The 15,824-nt window shown below is 35.3% G+C and overlaps 1 protein-coding gene across 1 annotated transcript in view; it reads right to left on the bottom strand.

Moving 5' to 3' along the window:
- HYAL4 (hyaluronidase 4) overlaps positions 1-15,239 on the bottom strand; it is a 30,610-nt gene extending 15,371 nt beyond the window's left edge. The window contains exon 1 of the mRNA XM_024555155.2: positions 15,150-15,239. The gene's annotated coding sequence lies outside the window, so the exon portion shown is untranslated. The remainder of the gene's footprint in view (positions 1-15,149) is intronic.
- Between the last annotated feature and the right edge of the window lie 585 nt (positions 15,240-15,824).

The following is a 15,824-nucleotide window of genomic DNA, read 5'->3' as shown; positions in this document are numbered from 1 at the left end:
AGAAAATAAAAGGCTAAAGGAGTTCATCACCACCAAACCACTACTATAAGAAGTATTAAAGGGACTTTTTTAAGATGAAGGACAAAAACATAAATATGAATAATAAAAGGGAAACAACTGCATGCCTATCAATAATCACTTTAAATGTAAATGGATTAAATGTTTCAATCAAAAGACATAAGGTGGCTGAATGGATAAGAAAATAAGGTTCATAGACACACTGTCTAAAATAGACCCATCTCAGAACAAAAGAAACAAAGACTGAAAGTAAAGGGATGGGAAAAAAATATTTTATGCAAATGAAAAGAAAAAAAGCTGTGGGAGCAATACTTATATCAGACAAAAAAAGAATTTAAAACAAAGGTTATAGTAAGAGACAAAGAAGAACACTACATAATGATAAAAGGAGCAATCAAACAAAGGATATAACTCTCGTAAACATTTATGTACTCAATATAGGAGCACTTAAATATGTAAATCAAATTTTGATAGGCATAAAGCAGAGACTGACAGTAATAAAGTCATAGCAAAAGATTTTAATGCCCCCATTGACATCAATGGATAGATCTTCCTAACAGAAAATCAACAAGAAAACAGTGGTCTTAGATGACTCACTAGATCAGATGGATTTAATTGTTATCTTCAGAGCATTTTACCCCAAAACAGCAGAACATACATGTTTTTCAGTGCACATGGAACATTTTCTAGGATAGATGACATTAGGACACAAAACTAGTCTCAATAAATTTAAAAGATTGAAATCATATCAAGCATCTTCTTTGACCATAATTGTATAAAACTAGAAATCAATCACAAGAATAAAACTGAAAAACACTCAAAGACATAAAGGCTAACCAGCATGTTACTAAACAATGTATGGGTTAAGAATGAGGTCAAGAAAGGTATCTAAAGAAACCATGAGACAAATAAAAATGAGAACACAATAACCCAAAATCTGTGGGATACAGGAAAAACTGTCATAAGAGGGAAATTCCTAGCATTTCAGGCCTACCTCAAAACATCTCAAATATATAACACAACTTTACACTTACATAAACTAGAAAAACAATAACAAATAAAGCCCAAAGTGTGTAGAAGGAAGGAAATAATAATCATCAGAGCAGAAATAAATGAAATAGTCTTTTTTAAAAAACTACAAAACATCAATGAACCAAGAACTGGTTCATTGATTTGAAAATATAAACAAGATTGATGAAATTTTAACCAGACTCATCTAGAAATAAAGAAAGAGGACCTAAATAAATAAAATCAAAACTGAAAGAGAAGTAACAAATGACACCAAAGAAATACAGAGGATGGTAAGAAAATATTACAAGTAACTATATGCCAACAAACTGAAAAACCTAGAAGAACTGGATAAATTTCTAGAAGCATACAATCTTCCAAAACTGAATTAGAAAGAATCCGAGGATCTGAATAGATAGATTATATCTAGTGAAATTAAAGCATTATCAAGAAATCCCAGCAAGTGAAAGTCCTGAACCAGATGGCTTCACAGGCAAACTTTTCCAAACATTCAAAGAAGAACTAATACCTGTTATTTTCAAAATATTCCAAAAAATTCAAGAGGAGGGAAGACCTCCAAGCCATTATACAAGGCCAGCATTATCCTAATTTGAAAACCCCAGATAAAGGCACTACAAAGAATAAAAATTATAGGCCAATATCCCTAATGAACATAGATGCTAAAATGCTCAACAAAATATTAGAAAACTGGATTTAGCAATACATCAAAAAGATCATACACCATGATCAAGTGGGATTTATTTTGGGGATGCCAGGTTGGTAAAGATCTGCAATCAATAAATATTTTACACAGCAGAAACAAAATGAAGGATAAAAACCATGTAATCATATCAATAGATGCAGAAAAAGCATTTGAAAAAATCCAGCACCCGTTTATGATAAAAACTCTCAGCAAAGTGGGAATAGAGGGAACATAACCCAGTGTAATAAAAGCCATATATGACAAACCAACAACCAACATCATACTCAATGTGCAAAAACTACAAGATTGAGAACAAGACAGGATGTCTGCTTTCACCACTCAACATAGTATTGGAAGTCCTAGCCATAGCAGTGAAACAAGAAGAAGAAATGAAAGGCATCCAAATTGGAAAGGTGAGGTAAAACTGTTTTTATTTGCAGGTGACATGATACTGAATATAGAGAACCATAAATAACTGACAAAAAAGTAATAACTAATAAGAGAATTCAATAAAATACTTAGAGACAAAATAAATATCCAGAAAGTAGTTCATTTTTATACACCAATAATTAACTATCAGACAGGGAAACTAAAGATCTCATTTGCAATTGCATCAAAAAAAACAGCCCTAGGATAAATTTAATCAAGGATGTAAATGACCTGTAGTTAGAATATTATAAGACACTGATGAAAGACATTTAGGAAGATACAAATAAGTGGAAGTATATACCATTCTCATGAATGATTAACATCATTGAAATGTCCATATTAGCCAAAGCAATCTATTGATTTAATGCGATTCCTATCAAGATACCAATGATGTATTTAACAAAACTAGAACAAATTTTCCAAAAATTTATATAGAACCACATAAGACCCCAAATAGCCACAGCAATCTTAAGAAACACAAATTTGGAGAAATCACATTATCTGATATTAAACTACATAGTACAAGGACATAGTAATCAAAAACAGACATATAGATCAATGGAACAGAATAGAAAGCCCCAAAATAAACCCATGCCTTTATGGTCAATTAATAAATGACAAAGGAGGCAAAAACATACAATGGGGTAAAGATAGTCTGTTCAATAAATGGTTTTGGGAAAATTGAACAGATATGTGCAAACAAATGAAACTAGACCAACTTCTTACACTATGCACAGGAACAAACTCCAAATGAATAAAAGAATTAAATGTTAGACTTGAAACCATAAAACACCCTAGAAGAAAACAAGGGCAATAAAATCTCGAACATTTTCATAGCAACATTTTCCCTTGCCTTGGGCAAGGGAAATGAAAAAATAAACAAATGGTACTACATTAAACTAAAAAGGTTTTGCACAGCAAAGGAAACCACCAACAAAATGAAAAGACAATCCACTAAATAAGAGAAAATATTCACCAATGATACATCTGATAAGGGATTAATATCCAAAATTTATAAAGAATTTATAAAACTCATTCCCTGGCTGCTGCGGCAGTTGATTGACTGACGGTTTGTGAACCAAAGAGTTGCTGGTTCAATTCCCAGTCAGGGCACATGCTTGGATTGCGGGCCAGGTCCCTGGTAGAGGGCACATAAGAGGCAACCACACATTGATGTTTCTCTCCCTCTCTTTCCTCCTTTCCCCTCTCTCTAAAAATAAATAAAATCTTTAAAAAAAAGAATTTCTAAAACTCAACACCAAAAAACCAAACAATCCAGTTTTAAAATGTGCAAAGTAACTGAATAGACACTACTCCAAAGAGGACAAACAGGTGGCCAATAGACACATGAATAAATGCTCAAAACCACGAATTAGAGAAATGCAAATTTAAACTGCAATGAGATATCACCTCACACCTGTCAGAATGGCTATCATCAGTAAATTAACAAACAGGTGCAGGAAAAGATGTGGAGAAAAGGGAACCATCACGCACTGTTGGTGGGAATGCAGATTGGTTCAGCCTCTGTGGAAAGTAATATGGAGTTACTTCAAAAAATAAAATATGGAGCTACGTTATGACCCAGCTATTCCACTTCTGAGAATATATAGAAAAACCTGAAACACTCCTCTGTTCATTGCAGCATTATTTACAATAGCCAAGATTTGAAAGCAACCCAAGTGCCCATGAGTAGATGAGTGGATAAAAAAAACATAGCACATTTATACAATGGAATACTACTCAGCCATAAGATAGAAGAAACTCTTACCCTTTGCAACAGCATGGATAGACCTGGAGATCATCATGCTAAGTTAAAGCCAGTCAGAGAAAGACACCTACCATATGATTTCATTCATATGTGGAATATAATAAAAAAATAAACTAACAAAATAGAAACAGACTCATAGATGCAGATAACAAACTGAGGGTTGCCAGGTTGGGGGGCGAGGAGGTTGTGGGTCTAAGTAAAAATGTGAAGGGATTAAGAAGTATAAATTGGCAGTTACAAAACAGCCATGGGGACGTGAAGTACAGCATAGGGAATACAGTCAATAATATAATAATTATGGTGTCAGATGGGTACTACAATTATTGAAGGGATCACTTCATAAATACTTGATTGTCTGATCACCATGCTGTTCACCTGAAACTAATATAAAATATTGAATGTCAACTGTAATGTAAAAACTTAACTTGTTTAAAAAATAATACAATAAGTTGTAAAACTTTATTCAATCCTAAGCAAATGCTTGTACAAAATTATTAGTTTTTAAGAGCTATGGAGGTAAATATTTTCTTCATTCACTGAATAAATACCTGTACTCTTACACAACATAAAATGAAAAAGTTGACTCTACATAGTAACATGAAATACATTACCCTGGAGCAATAAATTATAGAGAACAGTATTTTTAAGGGGATATAATTTTATGAATACAGTAGGAATTGTGGTTCTCAAAACTCTCAAGGTGAGAAAATGAATATGCATATGTTTTCATTAATAGAAAAAACTTGTTTAAAAAGTTAAAATGTAGTCATGTTAGAGAAGGCTATACATGTGTACAGGTGTACAAAAGAAATCTATTCTACCAAAATACTTCCTGCTTTTGGATTTACTCAGAATATAGCTTACACTGGTTATTGTTTGCCCTTTGTTCAGCCCCTTCTACACTGCTACAGAATGTCCTCATTCATTTATTACAGTTACCAAGTGATTCTTTTCTCCTATCCCTGCATGTTATTATTCCCCTAATTCCATTTAATGGGAGATGCAAATTCCATTGGAGGTGACAGACAGAGCTACTGATAAAATGTGAGCATACACAAAGAGTACAGGTAAAATAAATAAGTAAAATTACATGCCTATGTCTTTTATCTTTTTTCTGTGCTTCTCAAGTGTCTACTTCCCACACAGGCAGGTGACAGTGCTGGGCACCCTCTTTCCCTCTCTTAATTCAACATGGCTTGCTGGGCAAAGATTCCCTCACTTGGCATCTCCCAGACATCTTTTCCAGACCCACCCCCCATACCAGGCAATTATTAGCTGTCTGCTTCTCCTACTCTCCTTCCTTCACCTGGAACCTTCCCAGGCCTCCCTTTCCCCAAAGTTCTTTAGAATTTTGCTTTAGAATTCCTCTAGATCTCTTTCTCTCACCCCATCCATGCCATCAAACTTCCCCCTGCTGAGCTTTACCTATATCTTGACTAGCTGTTACAGCCTAGCAACCTGTGCAATTACCACACATAACCATGAACTAAGTGAGACAGAAGGCTTCTAGAATCCCAGGTGTTCCTATTAAAGGGCCTATACAAGGACATACTTGCTGACAGACTCACTCACTCTGAGCTCCAGTGGTGAAGCAGTAGCTTGAAAAGCCCAAGGGACAGACAGGGAAGGCCTGAATGTCTGGCTTCAGGATGAGAGCAAGGAAGAGGGCAGCTTTCTCCCAGACAGAAAAGCTAGCAGAAGCCATTGTGCCTTTTGCTGAGCCCTCCCCCTGCAGGTGCAGGCAGGTGCCATATTTGGGTCTCCATCAATCTGGCAAAACTGTTTGCCTGGCCCTGGTGTATCCTTGAGACCCTGGCCCACCCAACTTTCAAGCCCTCCCAAGCAGTTACAGTGGCTTTTCCAAACTGTCTGACTTAGCTCCTGCTGCAGACTTCCCACATACCTCTCAAAGGTTCACACATCCCAAACAAGCAGCTTCTAGTTTTGGCATGCCCCGTATCTCTTGCTAAGTGACCCCGAGTCTGGCACTAGTGTCAGCCAGCCTTGGTTCACAGCTCAGCCTCTCCCAGGCACCTCCAAACCCAGCACAAGTGGGAACCATCTGCAGATTACTTTATAGATAATACCAAAAGTCCCTGGACAGAGCAAAGACAGTGGCTTCTGAACTTGGCCTGTACCAGAGCCCCTCCCAAGAGGTCCAAGAATCAATACACCTAGTAGCCAGCTTCAGACATCACCAGAGCACCACCCAACCACCTCCACAAGTGACATACCCAAAGGGCAGATTCAGCAGGCATCAGAGCCCCACTAAAGGGAATCCTCCTTCACGGGGTCAGCTCCTCCCCTGTAGTCAGAGCCAGTGCTCACAACCAGTTGGCCTGAGGGTCAATCCCTCCCACATGCTTGCCAAAGGCAATCAAGGCTCATCTACATTAGGAGGTCACATACAACCCACACAAGAGATATACCTGGAGCACCCAGCTCGGGTTTCTAGGGAGACTGCTCCACTGGGCTCCACAGGACACCTATGTAAGGTTATTCTACTAAGACTGAAATACATAGCAGCTCTACCTAATACAGAGAAACAAACACAGAAAAGCAGCCAAAATAGGGATACAAATAAACATGTTCCAATTGAAAGAACAGAACAAAACTCCAGAAAAACAACTAAACAAAATGGAGACAAGCAATCTACCAGATTCAGAGTTAAAAACATTGGTTATAAGATGCTTAATGAATTCAGTGAGAACTTTAACAAAGAGGTAAGAAACATAAAAAAGGAGATAGAGAGCATACACAAAGACCAGTTAGAAATACAGGACACAATAGCTGAAGTGAAGAACACATCAGAGGAAATCAACAGTAGATTAGATGAAGCAGATGACTGAATCAGCTATTTGGAAGACAACATAGCAGTAAATATCCAATCCAAACAGTACAGTTTTAAAAATAATTTTAAAAATGGGGATTGTTTAAAGGGTCTCTGGGGCAACATCAAGCATACCAACCTTGACATCCTTTACTCCTTAGGAGTACCTGAAGGAGAAGACAGAGAACAAAAAATGAGAACTTATTTAAAGAAATAATCATGGAAAACTGACCTGCCCTAGTGAAAGAAATAGACATACAAATCCAGAAAGTGCAGAGAGTCTCAAACAAGATGAACCCGCAGAGGCCCACACAAAAATATATCATAACTAAAGTGTCAAAGGTTAAAGACAAAGAGAAAATCTTAAAAGCAGCAAAAGAAAAGCAGTTAGTTATCTACAAGAAAACTCCCATAAAACTATCAGCTAATTTCTTAACAGAAACATTTCAATATAGGAGGGATTGGCACAAAATATTCAAAGTGATGAAAAGCAAGGACCTACATCCAAGATTACTCTAACCAGCAAGGCTATTGTTTAAAATTGAAAGAGAGACGAAGAGCTTCCCAAACAAGAAAGAGCTAAAGGAGTTCCTCACCACTAAATTAGTACTATAAAAAATATTAAAGGAACTTCTTTAAGAAGAAGGAAAAAAACATAAATATGAATAATAAAATGGCAATAATTGCATATCAATAATCACTTTAAATGTAAATGGATTAAATACACCAATCAAAAGACATAGGGTGACTGAATGGATAGGAAAACAAGACCCATACTAGAAGCAACTCACTTCAGATCAAAAGATACACACAGACTGAAAAGAAAGGGATGGAAAAGATTTTGTGAAAATGGAAACAAAAAAAGCTGTAGTAGCAATACTTATATGAGACAAAATAGTCTTTAAAACAAAGGCTATAACAAGAGACTAAGAAGGACCTAGCAATTCCACTTCTGGGTATTTACTGGAAGAAACCCAAAGCACTAATTCAAAAAGACAGACATATACATCCCTATGTTCATTGCACATTATTTACAATAGCCAAGATATGAAAGCAACCTAAGTATCCATATCCATTAATAGGTGAATGGATAAAGAAGAGATGTGTATATGTGTGTGTGTGTGTATACATATGTATATATATATGTATACATACATACATATATACGTATGTATATACATATGTATATACATACGTATATATGTATGTATGTATAGGTATACACACACATATATATATACATACACACACACAATGGAATGTTACTCAGCCATAAAAAAAGAATCTTGCCGTGTACTACAAAATGGATGAATTAGAGGGTATTATGCTAAGTGAAATAAATCAGACAAAGAAAGACAAATGCCATATCATTTATATCTAAAAAACAAAACAAATGCACAAAACAGAAACAAACTCATAGATGCAGAGAATGTTTTGATGGTTGTAAATGGGAGGGGGATTGGAGGAATGGGTGAAAATGGGGAAAGGGATTAGGATGTGCAAATTGCCAGCTATAAAAATATTCACAGGGATGTAAAGTACAGCTTAGGGAATATAATAAATAATACTGTAATAACTATATATGGTTTCAGATGGGTAGCAAGTAGACTCATCAAGGGGATCATAAGTTATACAAATGTCTATTCACTATGTTATACACCTGAAACTAATATAATATTGTATTATATTGACTGTAATTTAAAAATTTAAAAATACAAAATAAATAAATAAATAAATTGAGTAAAAAAATGCATTTTAAGAAATGCAATCTTAAAGAAAATATAACAGCCTTTATGTAAGAGTATACACTTAATCTTTGTCAAAAAGTACTACTCCTTAAAGACGTAATTTCTTACAACCAAGATCAACAGCTTTCTTGGAAAAGCACACAAAGTCTTAGGACTATGTTTGAATAAAATGTTCTCTCTGTCAACTTGTTTTTAACTGAGCTTCTTAAAATATCATTAAGTTGATTTAAATCTTTAGCTTTCTAATTAACATTTTTGAACTGTGAAGCAATCTTTGGTCTGTAAAACATTACTTAAGTCTTTTCAATGTTCATAGCCAAGAGCACCCCCTCGTCCCAAAATATGACCCAAGACATTGACCAGAAGAGCTGGGGTGCCAGGCAGGGTGAGCAGACAGAAACCAGGAATGGGGCACTGAGAATGAACCTGAGGACTGGAATATTCTTTGATTTGGTTCTCCAGATCCTAGATCTTAATGTCAGAGAACAAGAATGAAGTAGAAAACAGGCACTTTAAGAGATCGAAGGTTTTGGCCGGATCACATTGTTTTGTTTCCAGTTAACATGACTTAATTTACAATTCTGCCTCAGTCTTTACAGGAATTGCTTGGAAACCAGCTTTGCAAATCACACCTATCTCTCTGTGCAAGCACACACATTTTAGCAAGGTACAAAATTTGAGCAAGGTGAAATGTACAGGAACTGACTCCAAACTGTCTGTAATGAAGGAAAAGTAAAAACCTATGGTGCATTCCTGGTGAAAAAAGAAGATTAGAAATTTCTATATGAATTACAAATGCACAAATCCTTTCACCTAGAAATTCTGCTTCTATGTTATTCAGTGAAGCATTGCCTATAATTACTAAGATTGGAAACAAATGTCCATCATTAAGGCAATGGTTAAATAAATCATGGACTTCCATGCAATGGAATACTATGCAGCTGTAACAAAGAAGAGATTACCTCTACATATTGATATGGATATTCACCAGATATAATTATTCTTTGACATACATTTATTTTTATATGTCTGCACATATGCTTAAAATTTTTTGAAAGCAAGAGTATATAGAATGCTGCCATTATTTTTCTGAAAAGGGGATATATACATATATATGTAATTTGCATATTGAGGAATGTCTCCCAAGAATTGATTACATCGCCCTCGGGAAAGAGATCAGGTGGCTGAGGGAGAGGAATGGGTAGGGGCTGGGCAAGATTTCTTTGAGAGGCAAGGTCTGTTGGAATTTTGCACTATGTTGATGTGGTAGCTATTAAAAACTGTTTCTTTAATTAAAAAACTAATAAAGTTCTTTGGAAACAAAAGAAGATACACATTGATTCTGACTGTAGAAGATCATGTATAGCTTCATAAAGAAATTAACATCTTTGAATTTTATTACAAAGATCATTTTTATAATGTTATTTGAGGAGATAGTATGCTCTTTTGCAATCTGGCAAGAAAAAGCCCTTTTTGGGAAATAAGAAGGGCTTGTGTGTGTGTGTGTATATATTTGCTGTAAACACTATTAGGCAGAGGTTTAAGTTACCACTCTCATCTGAAATGTGGATATTAAGAGCTAATTATAAATTGATTAATTATGTATGGTAAAGGAAAACTAACAGTGGGGAAGAAGATAGGCTTGAAGAATCAATTAGTGCTCTGGCTGGTGTGGCTCAGTGGATTGAGCGCTGGCCTGCAAACCAAAGGGTGGCTGGTTCGATCCCCGGTTAGGGCATATGCCTGGGTTGCGGGCCAGGTCCCCAGTGAGGGGGGCACGTGACAGGCAACTGCATATTGATGTTTCTCTCCCCCTCTTCCCCTCTGTCTAAAAATAAATAGATAATATTTTTTAAAAAAGAATCAATTAGTATTATTATGCACCACAAAATGCAGTGCACAACACCAGTACAGTATTTATTACAAGTGGAAAACTATGTTTTAGAGTAATAAGCCTTCTCTGATTGTAAACTATGTCAAACTCCAGTTATGACAATAAAAGTATTTGAAGGGATTGGATATGAAAAGACATTTCAGTTGGCCTTTCTTATTTCCTTGACTATATATTAGTCCTCGTGATTTACTCAACCTAATTTTAAATAACTCAGGAAGCTGGATTTTACCTATTCAACATCAGATCATTGTTTTAAATTTTCTTAAGCACTTCCATTCCATTATATTTTATCCAATAATACTTTCGATGAGGATTAACTTCTGACCTCTTTTTTAAATTCTTCAATGTATATGACATTATTTTTATTTGTTTTTATTACTCTTCAAACATTCCTCTTATAAATCCTATTTTAAATCTTCTTGCTTTCTTTCAGTTCTGTTCAGTTACCCTAGTGCATTTACAACACAAAACAAGAAAATCTCAGTGCAATGTAACAGAAGGCAGTATGGAGAAGAGGTTAAAATCTTAGACTCTAGAGCCAGTTACCATTCTCAGCACACTAGAACATTTTCATTGCCTTATCCATTCCATTTTTATTTTTATTGTTTTAATTTGCCTTTCCAGCATATCACAATGCTGTCCTTGGTGGGGAGGATTGATGAGGGTATGAGGATAAATAACAGCAGTATTTTGTGTATCCAAACCCAGTACTATCATCTGTTCTTTACCTATGAGCTGGAGTCCCAGCTTTTAAAAATTATACTTATGAACTAGAACTTAAATTTGAATTTAAAAATTTATGAATATGGGATGAAATCTTGCCCACCCCTCCTTCCACCATGTCTCTCTGCAACTCTGTAGGCTTCTGGCTGACTTTTTCACACAGGACAGTTTTTCTAACCAAGATGACATGCCCTCTGAGGTGAACTACATTTTGGACATCGCATCACCATGGCCTGAACTCCTTCCTGGTATTCAATTGATTCATACCTGAGTTTTCAGCGCTCTTTGCCATTACAACTCATGTTTCCTACCTTAAATAACCCTGTCAGCCTTCAGAGATGGATTTGACTGTAAGCTGTCAAATCCATCAAAATTATGCAATCTCAAAAGACTGTTCCACATGAAGTAAGAGCTGGTGAAATTATGTTTGAATGTATTTTTCTTCACAGCTTTGGGTCTGTGAACCAAAATGGGGCTTTGTAATGAGCCTGACGAGCTGCCAGGTGCCACATGGCAGGCCTGACCAGCTCAGAGTCAGAGAGTGACCACACAGGATGGTCTGACCACAAATTCCTAACTGGGCAGGTCATGGCAGGTATTCACTTTCCAGGCCTGTATCTTTCTTAGCAAAGGTCAGTAAGTGAGCTCCATTCACTGTTCTTCTGCATCAAGGCTAACATGCCCTTGAAACGTCAGAGTAATTTTCTTTTCCTACCCCTCAAAGACACAATCGCCAGCACCAGTGCTTAAGACCACCAGAGCACGAGACCACTGGCACGAGGCCACAGAACCCTCACTGTTATCTTGTTCCCTGAATACGGTCGCTGTGTGCTGCAAATGTTAGTTATTAACTTTCTTACGCCCCCCAATATAAAAGAAGCATGTGTTTCTCCATTTTGCCTTTTATGCAGTCCTAGAGATCTCCCTGCTTTGCCTTCTCCTGCCCCCTATCTACCACCAATGGATTTCACGTAACCCACCTTACAGCTTCTCCTTCGATTATAGCATCTAAAGTAAGCGGTAAAAAATGCCTTTCTCCAGAACATTTGTCCCAATCCATTGAAATTTTGCTTCCAGGCATGTCCTCAGAATGTTGGCTGAAGTGAGCTCATAAAACTTTTCTATAGGCTGGACAGTCTTTCCTCAGCAGATCTTATGTGATTAGCTACATAGACAGACATATCTCCTCCTAAGCCCTTAGGCTGGTTGAATAATGAGGTTCTTGATGTTGCAGCTGACTGTGCCAATTAGACCAGTCCCCACCAGGCTTTAGTAACAAATGGTACATATCATCATGCAAGTAAATTATGCTTTGTTATAATAAATTGTTGAAACACCAAATATAGTAGCTAACTAACCAATAATTTGCATGCATTTTTAAAGGATAATTAGAAAATTTGTTGTCTACTGTGGTTGCCTACAATATGAGAACTGTGTTGCATTTAGATATTAGTAAAGAAAGTTGAGTTTCTGCAGTAGTTATAGTAACATATACTAACCATAAGTGTGAAGTAAATACTTATTCATACAAAGAATCCTTAATTCCTTAAAAATTAGCCTCAGCTGGTGTGGCTCAGCAGATTGAGTGCCAGCCTGTGAACCACAGGGTTGCTGGTTCGATTCCCAGTCAGGGCACATGCCTAGGTTTCGGGCCAGGTCCCTGGTGGGGGTGTGCATGAGAAACAACCACACATTGATGTTTCTCTCCCTCTCTATCTCCCTCCCTTTTACTTTTACTGTCTAAAAGTAAATAAATAAAATTTATGTCCTGGCTGGTGTGGCTCAGTTGGTTGGAGTGTCATCCCATAACTAAAAGGTTGAGGTTTTGATTCCCAGTCAGGACACATACCTAGGTTGAGGGTTCAAACCCTGGTCTGGGTGCATATGGGAGGCACCCAGTAGATGTTTTTCTCTCTCATCAATATTTCTCTCTCTTCCTTCCTCTCTCCCTGACTTTCTTTCTAAAAGCAATGAAAAAACTGTCCTTGGTTGAGAATTTAAAAATTTACTTGTTCAAGACCATTAATTGCATGCAGGCTAATTTTATAAACCATATAACTTGAAAATATTTTGAAATAGATTTTAATTTCCAAATGTAACCTTGAGAGTGTCTCTTAATACAATAAGGAAAGTCAGAAATGTTCCAGTCACTAAGGCTGCAATCAGTTTGTTCTGGAATGTTTATGATAAAGTTAGAGCAATTGCAGCCTTCGGTAATAACCAATTATTGAACCACCCAATATAATGCATCAAAGAAATAGTATTCCTTGAAGAGTAGGATTTGTTTTTTTCAAATATGGTTGATAAGAGGGGACATGGGATTCATTCATTTGGATCTATTAAAAAATTTGGACCTACGCTTAGGTGAAAAGACAACTAGAGATTATTCCTAAGAGAAATTCACAGCACTTGCAATTCCATTACACATAGAAGAATTCAAGGATTGTGCTAAACTAAGTAGACTAAGGTTTTAACAAATAAGTAATTATGAAGATGCTGTAAGTATAAATATAACTTTAATTACTGAATTTCCTAAAGCTTTCCCCAAGAAAGAATCAAGTTCACATAGAGTTCTTTATTAAGAAAATATGTTATATGTTATGATTCTCAAAAAAAAAAGAATATGAACCCTGAATCTCTGTACATGAATTTGTATAACTTGTTATATTTTTCTTTTTTTAACTTTCTCCATTTAACACCTTTTCAACTCTTTGCTTGTGACTCTACTTAAATGTTAAGAAACTATGAATACTTCAACAAGAGATATTCTTTCCATCATCAAACTGAGTTTTATTTCATTTATTTCATCCTTTATTTCAAGGATGAAATAAATTATATACCAAACTTTCTTAGATATTTCTACAATAACAATATATGAGGAATTTAAGTATCTCAATTAACAAACATTCTAGATTAGAGTTAGTTACTTAGGAGCTGGCAATAAAGGAGTTAGACATGTCAAGTTTTATTGTCTAAATTATCTTATTCAATTTATAACTTTTTAAATCTTTCACTTTATCTTTGGTATATATAACCACTACAGTAGACAGATTTTTTTTTCTCCATCATTAGGAAGTTTCTTGACTTCAAGATTTTCTCTCTCCAATAGATTACATAATTTAAGATTTTATCTTTATTGTATTCATTGGGAATTTTCTTTTCTGGAAAATATAAATCTATCTACCTAGCTATCTATCTATATCTATATGTACAGATCTTCCCAATTACTAAGAGATTTTCTTATCTGTAAATATTCAGCTTTTTGTTAGCATTTGGAAAGAAAATTAAAAATCTATTTTATGACCAAAAGAATATCCATTTCCAGAAAGGATCCAGGTTTCCTAAAATCTACAATATTTGTTCCAAGTAACAGTCCTCTAATACTGCCCATTATGGTATGAGAATTATGGACCACATCTTTAAGAAAACCTTTATTCAAGATTATGCAAAAATAAAATCTTTATCCAATAAGGACACACACTTACACTCTAAAGATAATTATTAATGTCTATAAGTTACCTTATGGAATTCTTCACAACTATAATTTATTTTAAAAAAATTAAGGTTGTGGCTGTTTTATAAAGCCATATATGTTCCTATGGCTGATTTATACTTTGTTTACTGCTTCATGGAATACATTATGATGCTACTCCCAGTTAAGTGTTAGGTTATGATAACATACTGAAACCACACTATTTAGAGAAATTGTGCCTGTATCGGAGAGGTAAATAACCTTGAACAGTCATTAAAGTGAGAATCATTTTCAAATATAAATTTATAATAAATAAAAATAACCAAAATTTAATATAACTATCAGTAACAAATATATTTTTGAGAATGATAGGTTCATAAAAGCAAGCTCACATTTTGAAAGTATTGTATTTGAAAAGTTAAAAGTGTTAGGCCCAAAAAGAAATTGTGGTGTTTTAAGAAATTTAACAAAGTTATTTATTTCTAATGCCCCCTAACCAAGAATAGTTCAAAAACAGTCCTTAAAATTTTTCAAACAGAACGAAAGTGTATTTTACCTTTGCTTTTGTTTGCTGCTGGTCCTTCAGTCACCTGGTACAAAGCAGAGGTTGAAAGGCAAAGGATGCCTTGTGGTGGTTCAGAGAAACGTGTCATTACAGGGGTGACTCAGTCCTCCAAGCTAAACTGGAGGCTTGCATTAAATCTCTTTATAACCAGGCAGACTCTCTTAAAAGTATATTGGTGCAAGTGACCATTGCCTTCTGAAAACACCCAATTTAAAGTCACTGACTTAAGAAGGAAGAAAGAAAGCTTTGATTAAGACTTTAGTGGGAAAACTGAGAGGTAAAGAAAATGGTATATTTAAAAGATTTCCACATCAAAGAGAAAAGGCGGTTAAGTGTTTTGTGTACTATAATCTATATTATTTTATTTTTTTATGCTCCAGATGGAATCTTGTCAAGATACTTCAGCCCTTTAGCAGTTTACAGTTCATCCTTTCATTCAACAAGAGTCTTGTTGAGTGAGTTCACCCAAACAAATGCAGGGAGTAGACCCCAATGACAGTTTTTTAATCCTTCTGGTCTTTTATAAATACAAATGGATGACCAAGGATCACCAAACAGTTGAAACAAACAATATGAAATAAAAAAATTAATAAAAGGAACAATTGATTCCAGAGAAAATGGAACAGAATAAAATATGTAACAACAGTAAAAATAGCTAATTGACAT

Source organism: Desmodus rotundus, chromosome 6 (assembly GCF_022682495.2).
Source record: "Desmodus rotundus isolate HL8 chromosome 6, HLdesRot8A.1, whole genome shotgun sequence".
Classification (NCBI taxonomy): domain Eukaryota; kingdom Metazoa; phylum Chordata; class Mammalia; order Chiroptera; family Phyllostomidae; genus Desmodus; species Desmodus rotundus.
The sequence above is the reverse complement of the archived record's forward strand: the minus strand, read 5'-3'. Positions and strand labels throughout refer to the sequence as shown.